This window comes from Accipiter gentilis, chromosome 22, assembly GCF_929443795.1.
Source record: "Accipiter gentilis chromosome 22, bAccGen1.1, whole genome shotgun sequence".
Taxonomy (NCBI): Eukaryota; Metazoa; Chordata; class Aves; order Accipitriformes; family Accipitridae; genus Astur; species Astur gentilis.
Genome location: NC_064901.1, coordinates 1947463 through 1956539, shown reverse-complemented (window position 1 = coordinate 1956539; position 9077 = coordinate 1947463). Strand labels below are relative to the sequence as shown.

At 49.5% G+C, this 9077-nt stretch overlaps 1 protein-coding gene across 39 annotated transcripts in view; it reads left to right on the top strand.

The window, feature by feature from the left end:
* Window positions 1-885: 885 nt before the first annotated feature.
* NRXN3 (neurexin 3) overlaps window positions 886-9077 on the top strand; it is a 1031704-nt gene continuing 1023512 nt past the window's right edge. For all 39 annotated transcript variants that reach the window (XR_007509161.1, XR_007509160.1, XR_007509159.1 and 36 more), the window contains exon 1: window positions 886-1132. The gene's annotated coding sequence lies outside the window, so the exon portion shown is untranslated. The remainder of the gene's footprint in view (window positions 1133-9077) is intronic.

The following is a 9077-nucleotide window of genomic DNA, read 5'->3' as shown; positions in this document are numbered from 1 at the left end:
AGAGGGGGACGAGAAGGTTTGATTTCTCACTTTTGGTTTTGCGTGCACTTCGTGTGCATAATGTTCCTGCCTGCTCGTCGTCTTTGAGGTGGACTTCCAGCATGATAACACATTGAAAACCTTCACATAGACGTTCCCCACAGAAGGCGCTCTGAATTATGTTGTTTACTGTGCCAAGTGCTAATGGTGATAAAATGATAAATATCAATATTTAGGATATACACTCTGAATGCAGTGCTGATCCCAGCGCAGTCGATGGTGTCTGTCAGTGCCTCTACTTTTACAAGTGAGGAAACAAGTGGATAAAAAGTTTGAGAGATTTGTGCAAGGTAACAAGGAAACGTAGTGGCTGGTTTAAAGGAAATGGGCAGTGTATCAACTGAGTCGAAATACCCAGTAGGTTTGGGTGAAACTCTGAGCTAGAAGGGAAGAATCTTTGTGAACTTTTAAGAGTTTTGGGGGGATCACGGAGGTGATCGTCTGAGGAAGGCGTTACCTCCTGCTCAGATGGCAGGTGCCTGCTGGCTTGGGTAGCGTCGGCAAACGCTGGAAGGTAAAAACGAGCCGTATCTCCCCCCTCTCCTTGCTGGGACCAGAGGCGCAAAAATACCCCCTCGCTCTGCCGGCCCGCTGAGGCAGCGCTCGAGGAACGAGACGCTGACGGGGCCGGAGGCAGAAGGAAAGCCTCCAACCGTTCCCGGGAGCGGGCGGCGGCCCCGCCGCAAGCGCGGGAGGAGAAGCCCGGCGGAGCGTTGCTGCCCCTGCCCGGGGCCGTGCCCTCTGCCGCGGCCGGGCGGACCGTGTCGGGGGGCCGGGGGCGCGGGCCCGCGGTCTCTTTAAAAGCCGGGGCCGGGCCGGGCGGGCGCGGCGGCAGGGGGCGGCGGCGGCGGCGTGCGCGGGGCTCGGGCTGCTCCGGCACCGCGGCGCGCTCAGCCCTGCGCAGCTCCGCCCGCGGCCGCCCGCGGCTGGCTCGGCTCGGCTCGGCACGGCACGGCTCGGCGCGGCCAGCCCAGCCCAGCCTTCCCGGGACCCCCGCGAGCCTCCGCGGCTGGGGCCACGCTGGAGCCCCCTGCCCCGCAGCGGAGGCGAGCCGCGAGTTGGCGCGGCGGCCGGCGGCCGCCCGGCTGCGGAGGTGAGAGGGGGCGGCGGGCGGGGGGCGGCACGACACGGCACGGATCGGCGGGGACTGCCCGCCCGGCGGGCGCTGGGCGCCGCCGCTCCCGAGCTCCGCGGGTGGGTTTCTCCTGACCCCCCTCGCGACAACTGTCTCGGATCGTTTTATTCCGTCTCCCCGTTCCCCGCTGCCCCGGCGGGGCTGGGCGCGCACCGAGCCCCGGCGACGCACTGGCCCCGGCTCTTTTTGCCCGACTTTTTGGGAAATCACAATTCCCACGGCAGGGCTTTTCGGAGTGGAAAATAGGGGGGGCCTTGCGAAAAAGAAGACGACGCTACGCTGAGTTACGGCAGGGAGACGCTTAGAGAGAGCCTACTGTTTGACTGAAGCTTAAGGATTTCTTTTTAAAAAAATTATTAATGAGGAAAGAAGAGAGGCTGAAGATGAAAGTTTTTTTTCCTTTAATATTTTTTTCCTCTTCCAAGTCTTCGGATCTATTACAGTAGCGCCTTTCTTCCCCGCCTTCCATTTGTTTGTATTAATGATTTAGTAGCCGTCTTGCCTGAAAACTTCCACCGTGAGCGACTGCTGTGGGTTTTCAGGCAGTCAGTGACCTTAAAGGTTGGTTCAATGCTTTCTTCGTGCAAGATATATGTGAAATAACCACTGTGGTGTTGGGGTTTGTTTTTTTTTTTTCTTTTTCTGTCAAAAAAAAAATCCACCTGCTTTATAATTTAAAAGAAAACATCATTCAGACAGGGAGTGATGTAATTCTCCTACCTAAGGGCACTGACTCTGGTGCTTTGCAGGTGACTTGTCTTTTGCTTACTCTTTAAATTTATTTTAATTGCAGTCTTTTGCAGCTAGGAAGTAACATATTTACCCATTGCTCTTTGAGGATGCATTTTGTTAAAATTGAAATCTTTTTCTTTCAAAAATTTTTTTTTTCCTGATCTATCCCTCCCCAAAGAAAACAATAAAAAAGATTAGGCATGAGATCAGCAGCAGAAAAACCAAAGGATCGGGGAGGCAGAACCCAGGCTAAAAACACTGAATCGTTTATAAAAAGGACACTTTCAGCCTTTCGCTTTTCCATGCTCTCTTTCCACCTTTCTGTGGTCAAACTGTTCAACACTTCGTTGCAAACAGTTTTAAGAAATTATTTCTGTTTTTCCTAATTATTAATTGTTCCTTCTGTATTTTTTACTGCACGCAATTATTCCACGATAAGCACACAGCCCTCCTAAAAAGGTGAATATTAAGCGACCGCTCACCAATACCTGCTTATTGCATATTTTGAGGGGCTATTTTTTGAGGGATGAACTCTGAACTAGACCTGCGAAAAGTCTAAGAGGGATGTAGAGTAGGTGGAGGAAAAATTGATCACAAAAGGTTTTGTTTGCCGTGATAATACAGTCAGTTATTAATTGTAACATGAACCAGAAGGGTGTTACGTCTGTCACTGGTTTAAGTTAAAATGGTCATCGGTGTTAAGTTGGGCAAGTTTATCTAAGGGTTAGTAGTATTTTGGGGGGAGGAGGCTGCAGAGATTATTGCTCTTGGTTTTGGGACTGGACGCACTTTCAGCTGAACGAACTAGATTATTGTATAGACGTAATTTTCCATTTCTCTATTCCTTTTTGGTCTTTGGCAGTTTCTTAAACATTGGTCTCTAATAAAGAATCTGGGTTTTAGGAGTAGGGAGGTGCAGCTGGGGACATTGGAAGTTTGGGGATAATGCGAGCAACAGGACTATTTATTTATTAAAAAAAAAAAAAGTTAGGAGGTGAGGATTCTCTTTCTGGAGCATTCGGGCACCTTCCGGTGGGGTTTGTCTCTAGGCTTTTAATTATTTATTTTACTTTTGTCCTTTAAAAAATGAAGTAGAGCAAAACCAAAATGAAACGAAATAAAATTAGAGTAAGCGTTAAAAAATAAATAAATAAAGGAAGGGAACGACTGAAAGCCCAATACTCGATTTCATCATCCTGGTGGTGATGGCTTCTCGATAGAAGTGATATCTGCCGATATCACCCCTGTTCCATGGCTGTAGCCTGGCCTCATTTTACGCTGCGTTTCCACTGAACATGTTGACGTGCTGCTGCTTATATAAGGGGAAGAACAAATTCAAGCGGATTAGTGCTTGGGATTTTGAGATCGGCTACCCAGATCGTGTTGTGGGTTTTTTCCTTACCTTGGGGGAGCTAATGTGGAAAGGCTGGAGAATGATGGGAGGGGGTGAAATCGGGATTGGGGGAAGATGGGGGTGATGCGGGGAGCAGCTTATTCGCATAATGTCTGCGCTGCGTCCCTTTTTCTTTTCTTTTTATAAAACCCATTATCTCTAAAAACACATTATTCTTCAGCCTGGTCTAAAAAAAAAAAATAGTGGGAGGGGTTAAAATAGCGAGGGGGTTTGGTATGGGAGTCATTAGACCCACTGCTGCAAAACCAAGATACAGAAATCCATCTGCACCAACATTTCGGGGGGAGGGAGGGCATAGAGAGGGGGGGAAGGGATGGATTGTCTATCTTGGATTAGCGAAGTGGAGCTTTGTATTCTTCGTTTTCCTCCCCATTTTCTGCCATTTCCCTCCATCCCCCCCATCCGCACACCCGCTTTCCTCCTCCCAGCCCCCACCCCCCCGAAGGTTTCTCGTCCCTTGACGAGAAAATTCTGTGTTACATCCTGATGGCTCTGCGGCTTTTTTTTAGTGCATCACAACAGTGGCACGATGACCTTTGCTTCATGCCACACAGATTCGGGTTCCCGATAGGACTCTGACCGCGGCTTAGGCACACATGCACACACTCATACACCCGTAGTCATGTACCTAGGACAGGCCGTGATTTAATTCTGATTTTTGCATGTGCGTCTTTTGTGTGTGTCTGATAAACATTGGCAGAGGGTAGGAAACGCAGTAAACGCCAAAGGCACGTCCATACATTTCGCCAGCCCCTCTTGCCGCTCTCTTTTCCTGGACATTGTGTCACACATCACGAGATTTTGTATTGGGGAGGGGTGTGCCCTGTGTGGATGGCAGGGGCCTGGGGGTTAGAGGGAGCGTATGTGTACTGGGGAGGGAGGAATTGCGGGGTGGAAATGGACCTGACGATGCTAATAACATTATTTTGGTCAAATGAACGTCTGGTGATAATGATTCAGTGTAACCATCCGTGAAATACATGCTTGCGACACACTGGAATAAAGGTTACTCCAGGGAGCTCCGGCAGAGTCAGGCATGCTTGGGGGAGTGAGCTGTCCCCTTGATGGGGGAAACAAAATTCATAAGCACCCCTGGCCCCCTCCCTTCCTGATGCCTCTTTGCATGTCCGAGCTGGAGGGCATTGAAATGGAGAGAGGGGGTGGGCTACACTGGAGCCAGGACCAAACAAAGCCTTCCCGCCCCGTCCTCCTGTGCCATCCTCCCTTGCCCTCTTTGAGCTTATCCGTGCCGTTGATCCAGACGATACAGGAATATCGCCATTTCCATGCAGTCCCTGCCGGAGGCTGGAGGGTGGTGAATCGAGAGGGGGCGGGAAAGCTCCTTGTGTTTCTGTTGTAGGATGTGCAGCAGATCCATGGCTTTTTGGGTCTGAGTAGAGCAGGGAAAAGGCCTGGGGGGATGGGAAGCAAAGGAAGAAGAGAGTCTCTTCCTCTCTCCCTCCATCCCTCCCTTCTTTCACCCACCTAGAACATAGGGAAGGGCCAGGCAAGCCTCAGCAGGTGGCTGCAGGTAGCTGGTGTGCAGGGGTGGGGGAGCTGAGGCAGTGAGAGGAAGGCTTTTCCTGGGTTTCAGGCAGGCCAGGACCCTCTCCAAGGCTTGCAGACCTGCTCAGCACCCTCCTTCTCTGGGTGCCAAGGACCTCACTGCTTGGTCACAGGCTGCTCACACCCAAGTGGAGGGGAGCTGGGGAAGAAAGGTGCTCTTGCAGTTCCACCAGCCACTGCTTCTCATCTCCTGCATGTAGTTGTGCCTGCTCCAAGGTCTCCATGTTTCTGGATCTTTCCATGTCATGGAGCAATAGCAAAAGCTGAATAAATAGATCTGTCCAGGGCTATTGTTGTTTGCCTTTTGCTTTTCTCCTTTTTCTCTGACCTTGAGGTGCAATGGTAGATTACAGCCAGGAAGATGAAGCAGGGGCATGTCCGGAGCCCCACACTTTTAGTGTGGGTGATGCCTGGAAAGATACCAGTTTCCCCTACTCCCCTGCTTTGTGCTTACCAGAGCAAATCTTGCCTCAGCCGCCCAGATTCACCAGCTTTTTGATCTCTCCCTGCCCTCCCCTTTACCCCAGTCACTTCAAATACGGATGTTGTGCTGCAGCTCTTGTGCCTGTAGGCCAGCCATGGCTGCTGTTGAAGATAAAGCAGTGGCCAGCTGAGCAACAGGCAGAGGGTGCTGCAGGGCCCACATGCCTGCTCCCCCCTGGAGACTCCCTCCCTGGTACCCTGCAGGGCGAAGGTGGGCCCTGGTCTTATGGTTCTTCCATTTCCCCAGTGATTAAGGTACTAGTGTGTTCTTGTGGCACAGTGAGCCTCCGTTTATGAATTATTTGTTAGTAGGAATAGGAAGGGTTGGAAAAAACCATTATTGTAGGTAAACTTCAATGATTGCAATGTGAGTTTTGTAGCTCAGCAGTCCCTGACTGTGGTGGTTTGTGCTTCCTTGAGCTTGCACAGCCAACGGAGCAGAGTGAATTTCACATAGCGCTGGAATTTACTCCTGACCCTGCATGATTTGCATCCTTGAAGGGAGAGGGGAACTCAGTTCCTGCAAAGCATTCAGAGGGTGGGAGGTGGTGCCGGGGTAATTTGTGGTAGCAATGATGGTGGATTTTAAGACCTGTCCTGTGCAAGTCCCTGTGCAAAAAGGAAATAAGTATGCCTCCTCCCTCCCTTACTTTCCTCCCTTTTCAAGCAAGGGGTGCTTGCTTGAAACCACCAAGCCATCAGGTGCAGGCAACTCTTACTCTTTTTTGTGTTAGGATTGAATTTAAACCCTTAACCTAGAGGACACCTTCAAACTGTAGAAGATCTTCTGGGTCTTGTCTGGCATATTCCTGGGAAGGGAGAATTTAGTCCCTTTCTTGTTGTAGCAGCAGTGGTATTTTGGTAGATCTACTGAACTACTTGCTTTTGTTTTCTGCAACATCCTCCAGGGCTCTTGAGTTTACCTATCTTGAGAAGTGGAGTGTATTTTTCCCCCTTGATCTGTTTTCCTTTGCCCTCTCCTCAGCTCTGTGCTCTGGGCATGTGCAGGTGGATGTCTGGATACTGGCTGAGCTGTGATATGCTGTATCAAGGATAAGGACACACAGTGATCTGGCCAAGAACAAACTGAAGGAGCCAGACACTTTGTGATGACCATAGCCAGGTTAAGAAATGGCCTTTTACAATGATTCAAGAGACATGGTGTTTAATTTAAAACCAAAATGCATCTAACTTTATCTGCCCTTGCCCCCACCAGCATGAAGAGGAGACAGGCTTTATTTTGGGACTATTACCAATGCAACTGGAGCTAGAAATTACCAAAATTTTGGTTTAGCTTTAGAAATTTTTATCAGCTGTCTTCTCCCCCTCATTCCCCTCTTCTTGTTAATAGCAGAGTCTGTCAATCTAGCAGAGTTGGCTCTTAATTCATACAGCAAGTGGTGAGGAAGATATTTTGCATTTCAGAAACCAAGATGCTAGAGGGGTTCATAGCTTCTTGAAACCAGCACACCACATAATCTTGGGTCAGGTCATTTGCTTTTTCTTTTCTTTGGTTTCTCCTCACATGGGCATAGACAAAAGCAATTCATGTGTGTAAAGGACTCTGAGAATCAAAGATGATGTTTTGACCTCTCACCACCAATCCAAACAGCCAGACCAAGACACATTTGTAGAAAGGCAGCATGGGAGAAGTTTGTTCTGCCTTTCTCGTTGTGGAGTGGATGGCAGTGGATAGCATTTTTAGTGCTCTGCATTTGTACCTTTTTTGGGGGGGGCATGGAAAAATCATGACTTTAGGTTGGGCTAGCCCAAGTATTGTTTTACTGAGGTCTGGTAGGGATGAAGTGCAGTGTCCCTGTACTGGTGCGTTTGAAAAATTGAGCAATAAGACTCCTAGTGGAAATATGCAAGTGGTGTTGGAAGATCCTGTGTCCTTCCTTAAGGGAAGGTGGGGATGCAATTTCTTTTGTTGCCATTCACAGAAAAAGGTGCTCTCTGAGCACTATTTACAGCTTTTGGGATCTGTATACCACGCAGCCAGCTTGGCAGTCCTCTGTCTGGGCTAAAGCCTGCAGCCTCTTGGGACTCAGGGCTGCTGCAGGCATCACTGTGTGGCTTTGCAGAGGATGATGGAGGTTCGTCCACAGCCATCAGAAGTTCAGCTCTGTCTGAAATGTGTCCCCTTGCCACAGAGTGGACTAGCCCTTCATCTGCCTTGCTTCCTCATGTCTCTTAGAGCTTTCCCCTTGTCTCTCACAGCCATGTTCCTGAATTCTCTCCCAGGCGTGCTCCCCTGCCTGTTTCTTGTCTGCTGGCAGCAGGAGTCGGCCAGGGTGTTGGGAAGGGGATGTCAGGGATGAGGGGGGCTCTGTCAGCATACCTGTCGTCTCTCAGCAGTGTGCTCAGCTCCTGTCCTTTCCAAATTCCTTTCCTCTGCCCTTGATGGTGAGGGACGGCTTATTTTGAACACAGTCTGCTTGTGTCATTCCTGGCCCTGCCGCTTGTCATCCATCACATCACGGCAACTAATTAACACTAGTAGCTTTGGATCCTAGGAATGACAGTGCTGGGATAGTAGACTCTTTCAAAGATCCTGATGTTGCTCTTCATAACTAGGGCAGCCCAGTCCAGGAGTTCATGGACTCTGTTGTCTCTTGCCTGCTGCACCAACTGTGTAGTGAGTGTGCCTGTGTGTTTAGCAGGGAGGGCGCCCAAGGCCTAGGCCTGCCTCATAATGCCCTTGACGGTGCTGCAGCATCCCCTGCATCCAAGTACCTCCCAGCAGCCGGATGAGAGCCAAGGAATGGGATAGAATAATAATTGATGAGGATGGGGGGAGGTATGATGTAAACCTTTTGAAGCTGCCGGTAGCTTCTCCACTGCCTTTGGGTACGTATAGCTGTGTGTAGTCCCAGAATCTGTTTGTGAGTTTGACCCTGGGAGCATCCTTTGCTCATGGCAAAGCATACTGTCCTCTTTCCACTGCACTGCTAATCTTACTGCTGTGTTGATGGGGGGTGTCATCAGGGGAATCAGCGTGCTGGTCCCATGGCGATGGCAGGCTTAAAGGTGAGGCATTGGTCACACTGTGAGGCTACCCAGAGAGCACTTGCTCCCATTCTCCCTCTACTTGCTGTCTTTTCTGCTGTTGTGAACCACTTCTAAGGAGGGGAAGAGTCCCATGGGGATGGAAAAGAAGATAACTGGGCAAGAGGATGATGTTTGCTGGCAGCTGAAGGGAGATGAGGAGCGGAAGAACTCTCCAGTGGGGTAACTGTCTGATGGGACTAGCTGCATCTGCAGAGCAGGGAGGTGCTGGCTTCATTTCAGTCTGCTGTTGCAGTCCATTTTTTTTTTCCAATAATGTGTTAATTAAACATTGATTTCAGGGGAGAAAGGAATCTGCTTGGACTGCAGAAACTAAATGGAGTGTGGAGGAATGGGATCTGGTGAGGAATATGTGGAAGGACCTTCTGTCAGCTGTCTTCCTGACCAGTCATGGAGGGAAGCAAGGAAAGGGCTGGAGAAAAATCTGTTCACCTTAAGCTTAGAGTCTTTCACTCATTTTAAGGGGGAATCTTGTTCTTTCTGTAACTGCACAGTTTTCAACTGATGCATGCTGAGGAATTACCGGGTGGCCAACTGTATTTTCTTATAAAATATAAGTAATGAAATACTTCATTTTTATTAAAAAGCAAAATGGAAAAGAGATTATTTCAAGGTACGTTAGTGTTCAAGGGGTTTTCT